We start from the raw sequence: 13,717 nt of genomic DNA on the forward strand, positions 1-13,717 counted from the left end.
TCACCTCAGCCACAGCAACTTCTTGCTAGATACATCTCCAATGGCAAGAGAAACAAATGCAAAAATCAACTATTGGGACTTCATCAAGATAAAAAGCTTTTGGGATGCCTGCGTGACTTAGTGGTTGAACATGTGCCTTTGGTCAGGGCATGACCCTGGGATCCAGGATCAAGTCCCACATCAGGCTCTCTTCGAGAGCCTGCTTCTCCCTCTGCCTATGTCTCTGCCTCTCTCTCTCTCTCTCTCTCTGTATCTCATGAATAAATAAATAAATCTTTTAAAAAAAAAAGATAAAAAGCTTTTGCACAGTAAAGGAAACAGTTGGCAAAACCAAAAGACAACTGACAGAATGGGAGAAGATATTTCCAAATGACACATTACATAAAAGGCTAGTATCCAAAATCTGTAAAGAACTTACCAAACTCAACACATGCAAAAAAACAAATAATCCAATCAAGAAACGGGCAGAGGGCATAAACAGACATTTCTTCAAAGAAGACATACAAATGCCCAAAGGACACATTAAAAATGCTCCATATCACTCAACATCAGGGAAATACAAATCAAAACCACAATGAGATACCACCTCACACCAGTCAGAATGGTGAAAATTAACAGGATAGGAAACAACCAATGTTGGAGAGGATGTGGAGAAAGGGGAACCCTCTTGTACTCTTGGTGGGAATGCAAACTGGTACAGCCACTCTAGAAAACTGTGTGGAGGTTCCTCAAAGAGTTAAAAATAGAGCTACCCTACAACCCAGCAATTGCACTACTAGGTAGGTATTTACTCAAAAAATAAAATATAGTGATCCAAAGGGACACCTGCACCCTAATGTTTATAGCAACACTGTCCACATAGCCAAAGAATGGAAGATCCCAGATGTCCATGGACAGATGAATGGATAAAGAAAATAAATGTGATATATATATGTATATATAAATATCTGATATATATATAAATATCTGATGAAAGATATATATACTTACACATACATATATACATGCATACATACACATATATACACAATATTACTCAGCCATGAAAAAGATGAAATCTTACCATTTGCAACGACATAGAACTAGAAGGTATTACGCTAAGAGATATATGTCAATCAGAGAAAGAATATTACATGATTTCACTCATATGAGGAATTTCAGAAACAAAACGGAGGAGCATAAAGGAAGGGAGGGAAAAATCTTTCCTTTTATCCAGAAAGACAAAATCAGAGAGGGATATAAACCCTAAGAGACTCTTAACCATAGGAAATAAGCTGAGAGTTGCTGGAGGGGCTGGGGAGGATGAGGTAACTAGGTGATGGGCATTAAGTATATGTGCTGCTGAAGCGAGCACTGATGGACATTAAGGAGGGCAATAATGATATAATGAGCACTGGGTATTACAAATAACTCTTGAATCACTGAACTGTACCTCTGAAACTAATAATTCACTGTAAACATACAGTGAATTTAATACAGTGAATTTAATTCATACTAAATGAATTTAAATAAAACTTAAAAAAAAAAAAAAAAAAAAAAAAAAAGAAGGGCAGCCCGGGTGGCTCAGCGGTTTAGCACCGCCTTCAGCCCAGGGCCTGATCCTGGAGACCCAGGATCGAGTCCCACATCGGGCTCCCTGCATGGGGCCTGCTTCTCCCTCTGCCTGTGTCTCTGCCTCTCTCTCTCTCTCTCTCTCTCTCTGTCTCTCATGAATAAATAAATAAAATGGGATCCCTGGGTGGCGCAGCGGTTTGGCGCCTGCCTTTGGCCCAGGGCGCGATCCTGGAGACCCGGGATCGAATCCCACATCGGGCTCCCTGCATGGGGCCTGCTTCTCCCTCTGCCTGTGTCTCTGCCTCTCTGTCTCTCTCTCTCTGTGTGACTATCATGAATAAATAAATAAAATCTTTAAAAAAAAAAAAAAAATAAATAAATAAATAAAATATTTTTTAAAAATTAAAAAAAAGGAAGAACAAAAAAGCAGCAGCAGCAGCAGCTACCACCACCGCCTAAGCCCATGGCTAAAGTAGAACTACAGTCATATGATCTTTCCATACTTCAATGTCTCCCAATATGACCCTTTCTTATGAGGATTTCAAAGTCCCTGTCTAGAACTGACTTTATAGTATTCTCAGGCACTCTCTGACCGTTTGACAGAAGAATTAAAAGGGTGACAGAATGTCAAGTATCATGATAGGTGGCAGGTTAATTATACACGGGGAGGAAAGATTTGTTTAGCACTCCCACGTTATCATACAACATGTTGTTGCCTAAATGTCACACTTCCCTTCTGAGGACTCAAATCTTGGGATAGGCTTAAAAAAACCTTAAAAACCTGCCTATCCCACTATCTGTATGACACATTACAAATTCAATATTTATTTTATGTTTAATTTATGAAAGAAAAGCATGCTTAGGTCAGAAAATTTAGAAAACAGAGTTTAAAAAAAGTCTCATCATTCATGTGTTTTTATGTGAACTCCAATTTGGTTCCACATAAGTTAATAATTTCTTGGCACTGAAAAGAAGGCAAAAGGCCATTGCAGCTAGGAAGCAAGAATCAGGAAAAGAATGATAAGAGGTTAGACAGGTATGGTGAAACTTAAAGGTGAAAGAGGGTCTTATTAATAATATTAAGCCATTAATAGTTTTTGTGTGTACTTGCTTTGTTTTGGGGAGATCATAGGTACTAGGATAGGTAAGTGGCACCATCAAATTTGCATGTGGGAAAATTCACTCTAGCTTTAATGTAAAAAACAGCCTGGAATTATGTAAGCATGGACACTGTTAAACCAATTAAGAGAAGATTACCACAGTCTTAAGTGAGAAATAAAGGAACTAGACGGTGGTAGAAAACAGAGAGGAAAGTGGGCAAATTCAAGAAAGATTTAAGAAATAAAATGGTCAGGATTTGGGGATGGATTTGTGAGGGAAAGGAAAGTGTCATGGATGCATCCCAGGTTTCTAACTTTAATGATCAAATAGATGGTGGTGCCTTCTGCCAAGGTAGGGAACACTACAGTGGGACAAAGTTTCAGGGAAAATCATGCTTTCTTATTTAATTTTGGACATAATCATTTTGAAGAGAATACCTACAGTATCTTTTCTTTGCCACCAGCTTTACACTCTATCCTTCTGTATAGCTTATCTGTATATTCTGTATAGCTTATCCATGTCAGCAGGCAACCTTACCCACTAGCTTCCCTTTGGTTCAGTCAAGGGAACCCCGGCAGATGATCCAAGAGGAAAGTAGGGTGAAATAGTTATTCCCTTGGCTCCTTCTCTGTGAGGCTGTTTTGGGCTGTGTCCTTCAATAGGAGGTGTCATCTCAATACAGTCTCTTTTTTGTAACTCTCTTCTGGGTATGAGTAACTACTCCCTTTTCCTCATTCTGGTTAATAGCGTTATTTCCTAACATTCTGCTATATTTCAACCTCTGAAAAGAAACCGTCTTCAAATGATCTTAAGTTGAATGTGGCACTTATTTCCAGACAGATGAGAGACACTGGCACTGAAAGAGCCCACATCCAGAAAATGTGTGAAGTAGGCAATTGGATCTGAAACTTAGAGGAGAAATTTGGGCAAAAGACATGTATCTATGAGTCTTCTGCAATAGGTGATATAGGAATAGATGAGATCACTTACAAAGAAAGTAAAACATGAGAAAAGGAAAGCTCTTGAACAAAAACTTGAGATTTGGCAACATTTGGGCAGTAAGAACTAGATGGAACTAAAATATTGGACAAGGATGACACTTAAGGCCAAGGGAAAGTGAATGGAGTTAAAAAGTTGGAAGATTCATGTGTTGCTGGGAAGGAGTAGGTATATTAAATTTACTTTCTAAATTAACAATGCATAATGAGACATTTTATTGCTATAGTGTATTAAACACTATACAGAGAACCAGTAAGATGGTAACTACTTTATCTTCACAACCTTAAGAGTATATTATAATGGTGGGGCACCTGAGTGGCTCAGTGGTTGAGCATCTGCCTTTGACTCAGGTCGTGATCCCGGGCTCCTGGGATCAAGTCCCACGTCAGGCTCCCCACAGGAGTCCTGCTTCTCCCTCTGCCTATGTCTCTGCCTCTCTGTGTCTCTCATGAATAAATAAATAAAATCTTAAAAAAAAAGTATATGATTATGGCAACATTCCTTAAAATATTAAAGAACTTGCTACAACATTTAATTAAAAACATAATGAATTCACACACACACACACACACACACACTGCTATCTCTATCTTCATCCTTAAGGAAGACATGTACAAAAATGTCTATTGTAGCATTCTCTAAGAACAAAACACTACAAAAAATAAAAAATATCCATCCCATCAGGTAAGTAAACTATAATACAGTCAATAACATAATATAGTAGCACTTGAAATAAACTAGAATGAATAATTCAGCACAGATAAATCTGAGACACAATGTTCAATGTAAACAGAAAGCTGTTAAATCATTTATATAAAAGTTAAGTCATGCAAAAAATGCTATATATTATCTACAAATACATACATATGCTTAAAACAAAAACTGCATAGAAATGACCTCTTTTTATGGTCATGAAGGAGTAAACTGGAGCAAACTTACCTTCTGACTATAAACAATTACAAAACTGAACAAAATATATGAGGTGGAGCCACAGTGGAAAACAGTATGGAGCTTTCTCCAAAAGTTAAAAATAGAACTAACTTATGATCCCAATCGCACTACTGGGTATTTATCCAAAGAATACAAAAACACTGATTTAAAGGGATATATACACATTTACATTTATAGCAACACTATTTACATTAGCAAGGTTACGAAGCAGTCCAAGTGCCCATCAACTGATGAATGGAAAAAGGAGATGTGTTAATACATGCAATAGAGTATTATTCAGCCATAAAATATAATGAAATCTTGCCATTTGCAACAACACGCATGGAGCTAGAATATTAAGCTAAGTGAAATAAGTCAGCCAGAGAAAGACAAAAATCATACAATTTCACTCATATGTGGAATTTAAGAAACAAAACAAACAAAGAGGAAAGATGAAAGAGAGAGTCAAACCAAGGAATAGATTCTTAATTATAGAGAACAATCTGATGGTTGGGAGGGAGGGGGAGGATGGGCTAATTAGGTGATGAGGATTAAGGAGAGCATTTGTGATGAATACAGGGTAATGTATGGCACTGTGAACTTACTATGTTATATACCCCCAACTAATATAACACTGTATGTTAACTAATTAGAATTAAAATAAAAACTTTATATTATAAATATATATTTATATATTTTATATATATAAAAATTTATATATATATATGAATGAATCAAATGTTTTCAGATCTGAATATTAAATAGTTCAGGACTGTGATCTCCAAGAAATAAAGCAAATTAAGTGATCCTTACAACTGACAAGCTTTCTGAGTAAAGACAATTTCCAAACTCTGAATACAAGAACAGGGCAACCCAAACAGTCCAATGGATTTCAGCTAAAGAGATGGAAATGAGCACTGGGGGAAAATAAGGCACCTAGAAGTTGTGAGATAATTCTGAAAAGAAGGCAGCTATGCAGAAAAGAGCTTCAGAAATCTACACAAAGATCTTCAGGTTTGCTGAGTACTAGCCTGTGACTACACAGTGTAAAACTCCAAAAAGTTTAACAAGAATGACCAGGACACTGTAAGCACAGAAGCTTAAAGACAATGAGGAAAGCATCTGGAGTAGAAAGTCCTCATCCCTTGGGAGCATTCTGTGGAGAAGCCCCAGAGGTCATGCATTAGTAAATAGGGCCAAACTGGAGGGAATACTATTCTAAATCCACTATAGAACTTAAAATCTGGACTTGAAATGATCATCAAGCTGATCTACAAAGAAGCTAACTGCTTGCCAGAATAAAGCCCAATTCTCTTTTTTATTTTTTAAAGATTTTTAATTTATTTATTCATAGAGATACAGAGAGAGGGGCAGAGACATAGGCAAAGGGAGAAGCAGGCTCCTCATAGGAAGCCCGATTGGGACTTGATCCCCAGACCAGAATCACGCCCTGAGCCGAAGGCAGAAGCTCAACCGCTGAGCCACCCAGGTGTCCCAAGCCCAATTCTCTTTAAAGAAAGAAAATAAAATTTCAGATATGCACCAAGGTAACATTCATATTGTCTAACTTCCAATTAAAATACAAAAACAAACAAAAAATCACTGTACATGCCAAGAACAGAAACCAGGAGAAAACATAACCAGGAAAAAAACTAGCCAAAAGGAAGACCTAGAAAAAACTAAGATAATGGAGCTAACAGAGGAGGACATTAAAACCCAAACTTAATGATGAGAACTTCTATATTCTTAAAAAGAACTAAGTATCTAGAGTTGAAAAAAATACAAATCTGAAAAAGTTCTCTGGATTAGACACTGCAGAAGAGAAAACTGGTAAATTTAAAAACTTTCACAGAGAAAATTGAAAGCCTATACATCAGAAAACAAAATGAAACCTAAGCAAGAGAAAGACAGCAGAAAATTTATCTGAAGAAATAACTGCTGAAATCTTCCTTTGTCTGAGGAAGGAAACAGACATCCAGATCCAGAAGGCAAAGATAACTCCCAACAAAATCAACAACCACAGACCCACACCAAGACACGTTGTAATTAAATTGGTAAAATATAGTGATAAAGAAAATATCTTAAAAGCAGCAAGACAAAAGAAGTCCTTAGTTTCCAAGGCAAAATCCATAAGGCCACTTGTAGATTTCTCAACAGAAACTTGGCAAGCCAGAAGAGAGTGGCATGATATAATATTCAATAGGCTTGAAAGGGAAAAATCTGCAGCCAAAAATATTTTATCAGGCAAGGTTATCAGTCAGAATAAAAGGGGAGATAAGGAATTTCCCAGACAAACAAAAGCTAAAGGAGTTTGTGACCACTAAACCAGCCCTACAAGAAATATTAAAGGGGGCACGTCTGAGTGGCTCAGCATGGTCCCAGGATCGAATCCTGCATCAGGTTCCCTGCATGGAGCCTGCTTCTCCCTCTGCCTCTCACTCTCTGTGTTTCTCATGAATGAATAAATAAATAAAATCTTAAAAAAATAAGAAATATTAAAGGGGATTCTTTGAGTGGAAGGGAAAAACCAAAAGTGACAGTAAGAAGGAAGGAAACATAAAAACAGTAAAAGTGAGTATTTCTGTAAAAATCAGTCAAGGAGCTCATTTAAAAAAAGATGGAATATAATATATACCAAAGTTGTGGGGAGGCAAGGGGAAGATTAGATTCAAACTTGAACAACCATCAACTTAATGTAGACTGCTATTTGCAGAAGAAGTTATATACAAACCTAATGGTAACTATATATCAAAAACCACTAATAAATATGCAAAGAATAAAGAAAAAGAAATCCAAATATATTACTAAAGAGTATCAGCAATGGGACACCTGGGTGGCTTAGCAGTTGAGCGTCTGCCTTCGGCTCAGGGCGTGATCCCAGGACCTGGGATCAAGTCCCACATCCCCAGGATCCGGGATTGAGTCCCACATCAGGCTCCTTGCAGGAAGCCTGCCTCTCTCTCTGCCTCTCTCTCAGTGTGTGTCTCTCGTGCATAAATAAGTAAAATCTTAAAAAAAAAAAAAAAAAAAAAGAGTATCAGCAAAATATAAAAGGATCAGAGAAAATTTCCAGGAACAACCACAAAACAAGTAATAAAATGGCAATAAATATATTATCTATCGATACTTTCAATGTAAATGGACTAAATACTCCTAATAAGACTCGACTCTATGTTGTCTAAAATAGACACATATCAGACCTAAAGAAATTGCAGATTGAAAGTGAGAAGATGGAGAAACAGTTATGCAAATGGAAGTCAAGAGAAAGCCAGATAGCAATACTTGTATCAGGCAAACCAGACTTTGAAATAAAGACTGTAACAAGAGACAAAGAAGAGCACTCTATAATTATAAAGCAGACAATCCAACAGGAAGATATAACAATTGTAAATATTTATGCACACAACATGGGAGCACTCAATATATAAAACAGTAACAAACATAAAGGAACTCATTAATTATATTAGTAGGGGCCTTTAACATCCCATTTGTTTCAATGCACAGATCATAACACATAATCAACAACAAAACAATGGTGTTGAATGACACAATGGACCAAATGGTCTTAACAGATATATTCAGAACATTCCATCCTAAAAGAGCAAGATACATATTTTTTTCAAGTGCACATGGAACATCCTCTACAATATATCACATATTAGGTTATAAAACAGGCCTCAACAAATACAGTAAGATTGAAGTCATACTATGCGCCTTTTCTGACAACACTATGAAACTAGAAATCAACCACAAGAAAACACTTAGAGACCACAAATACATGGAGATTAAACACATGCTACTAAACAATGAATGTGTCAACAAGGAACTCAAAGAAAAATTTAAAAACATGTGGAAATAAATGAAAATTGAAACACAAAAGTCCAGAATCGTTCGGATGCAACAAAAGCAGTCCAAAGAAGAAAGTATATAGCAATATAGGTTTACCTCAAGAAGCAGGGAAAATCTCAAATAAACAACCTAACCTTACACTGAAAGGAGCTAGAAAAGAACCATAAATGATGTCTAGAGCCAGTAGAAGGAAGGAAATAATAAAGATTAGGGCAGAAATAAATAATGTAGAAACTAAAAAACAACCGAACAGATAGAAAAAACCAGGAGCTGCTTCTTTGAAAAAATTAATAAACCTCCAGCCAGACTTATCAAAAAAGGGAAAGGACCCAAATAAATAAAATCACCAATGAGAGAGGAGATACAATAGCAATCAACAACAGAGAAATACAATTCTTAGAAAATATTATGAAAAACTATATTTCAACAAATTAGACAACCTAGAAGAAATGGATAAATTCCTCGACACTTATAAATTACCAGAAGTGAAACAGGGAGAAATACAAAGCTTGAACAGACCAATAACCAGCAAAGAAACCAAATCATTACCCAAAGAACTCCCAATAAACAAAAGTCCAGGGCCAGACGGCTTCCCAGAGGAATTTTACCAACCATTTAAAGAAGAATTAATACCTTTTCTTCTCAAACGATACCAAAAAATAAGAGAAGGAAAGAAAACTTCCAAATTCATTCTATAAGGCTAGCATTACCCTGGTTCCAAAACCAGATAGATATAATTTAAAAAGAGAACTAAAGCCATTATCATTGATGAAGACAGATGCAAAAATTCTCAATAAAATACTAGCAAATGGAATTTAACAATACACTAAAAAAATCATTCACCCACCATCAAGTGGGATTTATTCTCAGGTTGCAAAGGTGGTTTGATATTCACAAATTAATCAACTTGATAAAACACATCAACAAGAGGATAAGAAGCATACAATAATTTCAATAGATGTAGGAAAAGCATTTGACAAAATACAACAAAGTACAACCTCCATTCATGATAAAAAGCCCACAATAAAGTAGTGTGTTCCAAATCTAACATAATAAAAACTATACATGAAAGATCCACAACCAATATCCTAGATGAGGAAAAACGGAGAACTTTTTCTCTATTATCAGAAACAAGACAGGGATGTCCAGTCTCACTACTTTTATTCAACATAGTATTAGAAGTCCTAGTCATAGCATTTAGACAATGAAAAGAAATAAAAGGAATCCCAATCAGCAAGGAAGAAGTCAAACTTTCACTCTCTGAAAAGGAGCTGATGTTATATACAGAAAAGCTAAAAGAGTCACCAAAAAACGGCTAGAACTAACAGACCAACTCAGTAAAGTCGTAGGACACAAAATCAACATACAGAAATCTATTACATTTGTACATGCGAGCAATCAAGCAGCAGAAAAAGAAATTAAGTAAGTGGAATTCGTTTCATTTACAATTGCACCAAAACCCATATGATACCTAGGAATAATCCTAACCAAAGAGGTAAAAAACCTGTACGTTGAAAACTATAAAACAATGGTGAAAGAAATTGGAAATGCACAAAGAAATGGAGAAACAGTCCATGCTCTTGGATGGGAAGAGAAATTTTGTTAAAATGTCTATACTACCCAAAACTAACTATACATTCAATGTAATCCCTATCAAAATAACAGCAGCATTTTTCATAGAGCTAAAACAAAGAATCCTAAAATTTGCATGGAACCATGAAAGACCCCTATCCCAAATAGCCAAAGCAACCCTGAAGAAGAAAAGGAAAGATGGAGGTGTCACAATTCCAGACCTCAAGCTACATTACAAAGCTACAGTGATCAAGACAGTATGGTACTGGCATAAAAACAGACAGATCAATTGAACAAAATAGAAAACCCAGAAATGAATCTACAATTATATGGTCAATTAATTTCAAAAGAAGCAGGAAAGAATATGGGAAAAAGCAGTCTCTTCAACAAATGGTATTGGGAAAACTGGACAGTAACATGCAAAAGAATGAACCTGGACCACCTTCTTATACCATATACAAAAATACACTGAAAATGGATTAAAGACCTATATGTGAGACCTGAAACCTTAAAAATCCTAGAGGAGAACACCGGCAGTAACTTCTTTGACATCAGCCATAGCAACTTCTTTTTAGCTATTTCTACTGAGGCTAGGTAAACAAAAGGGAAAATATACTGCTAGGATTACACCAAAATAAAAAGCTGTGTACAGTGAAGGAAACCATCAACAAAACTCAAAGGCAACCTACAGAATGGGAGAAGATATTTGGAAATGACATAGCTGATAAAGAGCTAGTATCCAAAATATATAAAGCACTTATAAAACTCCACACTCAAAAAACAAATAATCCAATTTAAAATATGGATGACATGAAGACATGAATGACAGAAGACACGAATAAGACATTTTTCCAAAGAAGACATTAAGATTGGCCAACAGACACATGAAAAGATGCTTAGCATCACTGATCATTAGGGAAATGCAAATCAAAACTACAATGAGATATTACCTCACACCTGTTAGAATAGCTAAAATAAACAAAACAAGAAACAACGGGTGTTGGCAAGGGTGTGGAGAAAACGGAACCCTCTTGCACTGTTGATGGGAATGCAAATTGGTGCAGCCACTCTGGAAAATATTATGGAGGTTCCTCAAAAAGTTAAAAATAGAACTACCTTATGATCCAGCAATTGTACTACTAGGTATTTACCTGAAATATACAAAAATACCAATTCAAAGGGACATATGCACTCTCATGTTTATACCACCATTATCTACAATAGCCAAATTATGGAAACAGCCCAAGTGTCTACTGACTAATTTATGGATAAAGAAGATGTGGGGTATATATACAAGGGAATATTACTCAGCCATAAAAAAGAACACAATCTTGCCATTTACAAGGACATGATAGAGCTACAGAGTATTAATAGTAAATGAAATAAGTCAGTCAAAATAAGACTAATACCTTATGATTTTATTCATATGTGGAATTTAAGAAACAAACAAGCAAAGGTTAAAGAAAAAGAGAGAGAGACAAACCAAGAAACAGACTATCAACTACAGAGAACATACTGAGAGTTACTTAGAAGGAAAGTAAAATGGGGGATGGGTTAAACATCATAAAAAGATATGCATGCAATAGCAGACTTTCAAACTACATGAAGCAAAATCTTTCAGAATTCAAAGACAAAGAGACAAAGGTCCATACTCTAAAATCAATTGTAGTTCTACATATTAGCAACAAAAAATTGTAAACTGAATATAAAAATGATTTATAGTTTCATCAAAAATATGAATATGTGGATAAAGATAACCAAATATGTGGAAAATATAATCACTGAATACTAAAAAATATCACTGAAATTTACAATTATCCAGAAACTTATATTCAAAGTACTTACATCCATAATATATAAAAGACAAAATCCATGCAATTTCAATCAAAATTTCCTCAGGCTGTTTTTTTTTTTTTTTTTTTGGTAGGAGTTTATAATATGATCTAAATTACACAGAAATGAGAAAATCCTAGTATAGCCTAATAATTTTGAAAACAAACAACAAAATACAATGCTGGAAGACTTATATTATCAAATTTCAAAGCTTACTATAAAGCTATAGTAAATGGACTAACCATATGGAAAAAAATAAATTTTTACCTTTACTTCAAACCACACACAAAAATTAACTTCAAATGAATCATAGGCCTAATCATAAAAAATAAAATTTAGAGGTGCTCCTGGGTGGCTCAGTCGGTTGTCAAACTCTTGATTTTGGCTCAGGTCATGATCTCAGGTTGTGAGATGAAGTCCATGCAGGCTCTGTATTAGGCATGGAGCCTGCTTAAGATTCTCTCTCTGGCCCTCCTACCCCTACTCTCTCTCCCTTTCTAAGTATAAATTAATCAATCAAAATAAAATAAAATTTAGAGATTTCTGGGGGAGAAAGGGAGAAAATTCATAATCTTAGGTAAGCTTTCTTAGGTCATAAAAAGCACAAAACATTAAAAAAAGAATAAATCTAAAGTGAAAATGTTCTGTTTCTTAAAAAACACTGAAAATGAAAAGGCAGGCAAAAGACTAGGAGAAAATATTTGGAATAAATATATATCTGACAAAGTACTTACATCCATAATATATAAAAGAATTCTTAAAATTCAATAATAAAATGCACAGGAATGATAAAGTTAGAGTAGTTTCTTCTGGGGACAAAGGAAAAATGTAGGGAATACTGATTTAACTATGTTACTTTCTTTGAAAATTACTAAATAGTAGGTACACAGACTTTTATTACAATTTTATTTATTCCTTGCTTCATGTTTAAAATATTTATAATATAAAACTTAAAAGTTAACACTAAACCCAAATAAAAAGTTTAATTCATATTACTGTAAGAAATTATTGTAGACCCTAAGATATTTAGTGGATTTTTGCCTGTATCTTATTCACCTATGTTTGACATTAAGCACAGGACACACAAACATATGTAAAACTGGAGAAAAGAAAAAGACTTAGATTCCTAGTTTCCTACTAGATATTTCCCTCATTGCTTCAAACAACTTACTGAAAAGAGTTCACTGATCTTTCCTCATACTATAGACTCAGGCTCTTCTCTTTTCTTTGCTGGTTCCATCTTTGTAAGTCATAAGGACAGTGTATTACTTAGGAGCACGAGCTTTAGAGCCAAAATGCCTGGGTTCCAATCTTGATTACCATTCAAAAGTTGCCTGACCTTGGGCAAGTTAATGAATCTCTCTGTGCTTCAGGGTAAATGTTAAGTACATTAGAGCTAAACCTGGCAAATAATCATGTTCCGTAACTATTAACTATTCTTTTTATCTTCTTATTGCTGCTATAACTATTATTACAACTATATCCTGACTTATCTTTGTCTCTTCCTTTGTTCCCCCTTAGTATTAAGGAAGGTACTAAGTCTTTACTTGACTACACAACAATCTGATCTCTCTCTCCCTATTTCTGGTCATCAGTAGTGAAGATCTAGATTCCTATAGCTTTCTTCCTACAGGCCTTTTCTCTATTTTCTCTCTATTCCAATCTATTATATACTATTGTCAGATTAATCATTATCCCTTTTCATAAGATCCCCTTTCCTACAGCAGGAGTAGTTCTGTGAGGTTCTGTAGAAGGGGAAAAAAAGGATTTCCAGGGGTTCTGAATTAATCACTAGAATAAAAAGTATGGGGGATAAAGTCTCAAGGTTGAATTTTAATCATACAAATATCAAAGCAAGCTAAATTATGAAAGTAGCAAA

General features: G+C 35.2%; 1 protein-coding gene across 3 annotated transcripts in view; it reads right to left on the minus strand.

Moving 5' to 3' along the window:
* BRD10 (bromodomain containing 10) overlaps window positions 1-13,717 on the minus strand; it is a 116,240-nt gene that overhangs the window by 76,101 nt on the left and 26,422 nt on the right. The gene's annotated exons all lie outside the window — the stretch shown is intronic.

The sequence above is a fragment of the Canis lupus genome, chromosome 10 (genome assembly GCF_048164855.1).
Source record: "Canis lupus baileyi chromosome 10, mCanLup2.hap1, whole genome shotgun sequence".
Classification (NCBI taxonomy): Eukaryota; Metazoa; Chordata; class Mammalia; order Carnivora; family Canidae; genus Canis; species Canis lupus.